The sequence below is a fragment of the Haemaphysalis longicornis genome, unplaced genomic scaffold (assembly GCF_048455015.1).
Source record: "Haemaphysalis longicornis isolate Haplotype H1 unplaced genomic scaffold, Haemaphysalis longicornis Haplotype H1 scaffold_1, whole genome shotgun sequence".
NCBI classification, from domain to species: Eukaryota; Metazoa; Arthropoda; class Arachnida; order Ixodida; family Ixodidae; genus Haemaphysalis; species Haemaphysalis longicornis.
In genome coordinates this window covers 285716156-285721633 of record NW_027526203.1, presented here as the reverse complement: position 1 = coordinate 285721633, position 5478 = coordinate 285716156, and the positions used below count along the sequence as shown (strand labels likewise).

At 48.7% G+C, this 5478-nt stretch overlaps 1 non-coding gene across 1 annotated transcript; it reads left to right on the top strand.

Annotated features, from left to right (window-relative positions):
- The first annotated feature begins 3365 nt into the window (after positions 1-3365).
- On the top strand, positions 3366-3535 carry LOC144156389 (U1 spliceosomal RNA). Its single transcript, XR_013319772.1, has one exon. It is a non-coding gene; the product is annotated as a U1 spliceosomal RNA (small nuclear RNA).
- Positions 3536-5478: the final 1943 nt, after the last annotated feature.

Here is a 5478-nt window from a genome sequence, read left to right as displayed (position 1 = left end):
TTCGTCACAAGTTTTCTTGTTTGTACATGTGCGTGGGATCGCGTATAGAAGCTATTTTGAACGTTCTACTGTAAAAATGGATGTTTGTTAAAGTCATGTAACCGTGAGACACTCGGAGCCCATGGGCAACAAGCTAAAGCGCGTGTCAGTGTAACAGACCGCCGGTTTTATATCCTCTTAGGGTGTAACACAGGTAGTTTTGGGTGAGCTAGCCGGGACATCCAGGATAATGCCGAACGAGAAAGTGGTTCAGAGGAGATAGACATATCCCACCAGTAACGACAGAAGAAGTAAGGAAGGCTTTGAAAGAAATGAAAGGGAGCGAAGCACCTGGCGAAGATCAGATAACAGCAGACCTCTTGAAGGATTGTGGCAGATTGTACTATTAAAACTGGCAAACCTGTACACGCAATGCCTAATGACCGCGAGTGTACCGGAATCTTGGAAGAACGCGATCATCATCCTAATCCATAAGAAGGGTGATATGAAGGATTTGAAAAATTACAGGGCCATCAACCTTACTGTTAGTCGTCTACAAGGTACTTACCAAGGGAATCGCTAACAGAATTTCTGCCACCTTACAGTTCAGTCAACCTAATGGACAAGCTGGGTGTCGTAAAGGCTATTCAACAATGGACCATATTCACACGATCAATCAGGTGATAGAGAAGTGCGCGGAGTATACTCAACCCCTATATATAGCCTTCATAGATTATGAGAAAATTGAGCATTTGACTCGGTCGAAACCTCAGCAGTCATTCAGGCATTACGGAACCAGGGTGTAGACGAGCATTATGTAAGAATACTAGAGGATATTTACAATGGGTCCACAGCTACCATTATCCTACATAAGGAGAGCAATGAAATACCTATAAAGAAGGGCGTCAGACAAGGAGACACAATCTTTCCAATGTTATTCGCAGCATGTTTACCAGAAGTATTCGGAACATTGGATTGGGAACAGGTGGGAGTAAGGGTTAATGGAGAATACCTCAGTAACCTCAAATTTGCTGATGACGTTGCCTTGCTAAGTAACTCGGGGGACGAATTGCAAAGCATGCTTATCGCACTGGACAGAGTAGAACCGTGGGCCTGAAAATAATATGATGAGAACTAACGCAATCATCAATACATCGGGTCAGCTCAGCGGTTTGAGATAGGTGGCGTCGCAGTGAAAGTAATAACCGAATATATCTACTTAGGCCAAGTTGTGACCCCGGATCCCTACCATGAGGCAGAGATAATTAGAAGGATACGAACGGGGTGGAGTGCATTCGGCAGGCATTCTCAGATAATGAATGGCAGCCTTAGGCTGCCATTATTTACCCCTTCCATTCATTATCATTGTCCCTGATGAAGAAAGTGTATGACAGCTGCATCTTACCGGTGCTCACCTACGGGGCAGAAACTTGGAGGCTCACTAAAAGGGTTCAACTTAAATTGAGGACGACTCAGCGCGCAATGGAACGGAAGATGATAGGCGTAACGTTAAGGGACAAGAAGAGAGCGGAGTGGGTCAGGGAACAAACGCGTTTTGAGGACACATTAGTAAAAATTAAGAAGAAATGGACGTGGGCAGGGCATGTAATGCGAATGCAAGATAACCGTTGATCATTAAGGGTAACAGAGTGGATCCCTATAAGGGAAGCGTGGAAGGGGGCGGCAGAAAGTTAGATGGGCAGATGAGATCAAGAAGTTTGCACGGATAAATTGGTCGCAGTTAGCACATGACCGGGATAATTGGAGATTAATGGGAGAGCCCTTTGCCCTGCAGTGAGCGTAGATAGGCTGGTGGTGGTGATGATGATGGTCATTACAACTTGTTATACAGCTCTCTTCCCTCATGACTCACATACTCCCTTCCTTACTTATCGCTTACAAAAGCGGCGCTCGACAAATTGGAAGCCTTGCAGCGCAGGGTATACAGAGCAGCACTTCTCCTTCCAGCCTACATCTCTGTGATCAGCCTCCTTTCAACTGGAACATTTAACACGATCCCCGAGCTCCTCTAAGCCCACCACCCTAGCCAACTTGCTCGTCTATCCACAACTCCCACAGGTTCGATCCTCCAGCAGCAACTCAACCTCACTGCTCCAGCCCCTCCCCCCCCCTCCCTCCCCCCCCCCCCCGCCCACCTTCACCCCTACCACTACCTCACCGTGAAAACCTCGAAATCTACCCTCTTCCCCGTCACATGCATCCTACCCACCACGCAGCCCGACGAAGAGCCCGAGCTTTGGCGCACTTACGCCTATTCCCCCCATCTCCTGACTCCATTTACGTAGACGCCGCAGAATATAGACACCTACCAGCATTCACTGCCACTATTATTACAGAAGACAGACCGATCCAAGCAGCGGCAGCCCCCATCCTAATATCCCACCCCTACGAGGCCGAGGAAGCGGCAATAGCGCTGGCCATAACACACCTAGCAGCCCCATCTCACATATTCTCCGGTTCTGAGACGGCCGTACGAAATTTCGCGCGGGGACACATCTCCTTCCCTGCTCGCCAAATTCTCCTATCCCGCCCTCCTCCCAACAAAATCATAATACTGCACTGGACCCCCGGCCATGTGGGCTTTGGCGGTGCGGAAACGGCTCACCTGGACGCTTCGTTTACCGTGCACTAGACGTGGACGTCTCACAGCACGGCGCATGAAACGCTCGCGAACCCTTGCTTACTTTTAGCGAAAATACCAGACACAACCGCTTACAGCGGCTAGAACTGCCGCCCCTTCACACGTCTCTTCCTCCACCCCTAGTGAGATTATGGTGACTATTAAAGACCCATTCCCTCCCCACCAGACGCGTCGTTCACCACATCTGTCCCACATTATATGCCCGCCCAAACTGCCCGGCATGTGGCGCTCGAGATACCACGCCACACGCCATTTGGGAATGTCCCTGTTTACCCCCGCTCTGTTTACCCAGCCCTCCCACTACCTGGCTGGAGGTGACCAGAAGCTCCTCGCCCGGGCTACAGCTCCTGAACGCCACTAGGGCTCAGGATTGCCTGGCGCGCCTCCCTCACCTGAGGGACACTCGCTGGGACTGAGCATCGCCAGAAATACAGTTAGTCTCTCTCTCTCTCTCTCTCTCTCTCTCTCTCTCTCTCTCTCTCCAACGCCTCGCGCTATAATGTAACGCGTACTAAAAGAAAAATGTAGAATGGATAAAACCGGTTCCAGATAAACTAACATGATTTAAAGATTTGTGGAACGCTCCCTGTCCGCTTCAGCAATCGTCAAGCACGAGCAGAAGCTGTTTGAAGACGGGTTACAATTTGTGTTACACTCAATACCCACGGGCTGTCGACGCTAGGCCTGATCGGGTCGGGTGGTCGGTAGAAGCAAGAAAACGCGTATACTTACCTGGTGCCGGGCCCTCGTTGATCACTGAGGACGAGCCCCCAGGGAGAGGCGCGGGCATTGCACTGTGCTCGCGTTGACCCCGCCTGCTACTACCCCAAGCTGGGGAAGATGGGGCATGCAAATTACTTAAATCCGGTTGAACGCAAGAGAGGGCACACCGCCTCAACAAGCACGCGATTGCTCCTCCCACCGGCGCTTCTCCGGCGCCCAATCGGAGGCAAGAGAGAGACTTGCAATTTCTCGATACACTTATACACTGCGTGCTTCGCCCCTCCCCAGTGGTTTCACATTAGTGGAGATGGCCCGTTTTTTTCTATTTCGCTTCACCGACGATCATTCATTATCATCGTCAGGGAAAGTTAGCTTTCCTGCAGGGCGTATTGGCGTACAATGGCATCAGTGAGTACACTAAAGCTTCGCTTTAAAACAGCCCGCCGTTAGGCCTGTGTGGCCTCGCGGTAGAATTCGGGGCACTGGCCCTGACGGCCTGGTTTCGAGCCGCGGTGGGTCTACGCATTATTTAATTGCAAAAACGTTTTGTGAGATCAATGATACGCGTTGTTTTCCTTAATAATGGTGATTTGCTATCCTTCAGGTCGCTTTAGGGAGCAGCCTATGACCACGTTTAATGAACGTTCTGCATCGCGCGAAATGACATCCCACATTTCATGGGAAGGGGGGGGGGGGGGGGGGGGGTGCTGTGCAACGATGCGTTTGGAAATGCGTGTCCAGGTAGCGAGGTCCAGGTAACTCTGCCTTGACATGAACAAACGAAACAGATGGTCCTGCGAATGAAGATCGGTTTTTAATGCGGAGCATTCCCGGTAACGTACCGCATTTGCACAAAAATGTCTAACTGGTGGAGTTGATGTATTTATTCGAAATAAAATTACGCCCATCTTCCCGCGAGGGAACCCTGATGTGATGCGACGCATCGGGGGGCTCAATTGGCGTTTCCATTGGGTTGATTCTCTAAATCGGGTGAAACGTGGTGTGAAGGCGTATGGTGCATTTCCATCACATGCGGGTGTTCTCATACGCGGGAAGATGGGCGTAATTTTACTTTTCATGCACATGCATACGCGAAATGAGAGTGTACACGTGTTTTACCGGCACTGGCCACCACCAAGCTCTTTATTACATTTCAGAATGATCGCCTTATGGTCCGTAAAGTGGAAGTCCGTAAAGTCCGTTATGGTCCGTAAAGTGGAGAGGCGCGCATGCGCACATTTGCGCACCGGAGCAGACGCGAGCGGAGCGAAGCGCGCGCGCAGCTGTTGTTGTTATGCTAATGCGACGGAGTGAGAGCGTTGCGCACAGCTGTCGGAGAGAAGAACGGGGGAGCGTTGCGCATGCGCAGGTGGTGTGCGGATGCCGACGCCGACGGCGGAGGGACATGCCCCAGAGCAAGAGATGCGTCGCATCTAATAATGTAAATAGAGATAAATGGTCGAACTGAATTAGAACAAAACAAAGCAGACAAAACTGGAAAAATTAAAAATACAGAAATGAAATTGCGAAATCAAAAATATCCCCCCCACACACACACACGAAATTAAGGCAAAAGTAAAAAAAAAACTCCCGAAAAGAACGACGCAATTACGAATTATAATGTCGTGAAACCAGGACGACCATGTAACGCCTTGCAATTGCACAAAAATGCATGCTTGGCCGAGTTCACACATTTAATCCTTATAACAGCGTAGATGAATACGATTGGTCGATTGGTCTAAAAATAGAAAAAAATAAAATAAAAAAATGGTGTCATAAAGTTACTCCCATTTTTCTATCACTCTCTCCTTCACGATATCATCTCAGCTGCCGGAAGAACGCTCTGTTGATGGTTCTCCCTCACATGTAGCCATACGGATTGTATCTATTTTTTGTATCTTTCATTTTACATTTTTATCCATGAATTTTGAAGTAATCTATCAATTTTACTTATGGATTTTCAACTAAGAAATTCCCAAGCATCTAAGCACTTTTTATGAGTTTTGAATGCGAAATTTTTGCGATAGAAATCATTTGAATCAAGGGGAGTTAGAGCGGGTAACTGAATTAATTGACGTATATATAACAGTGGACTAAGATAGATCCAAATATAT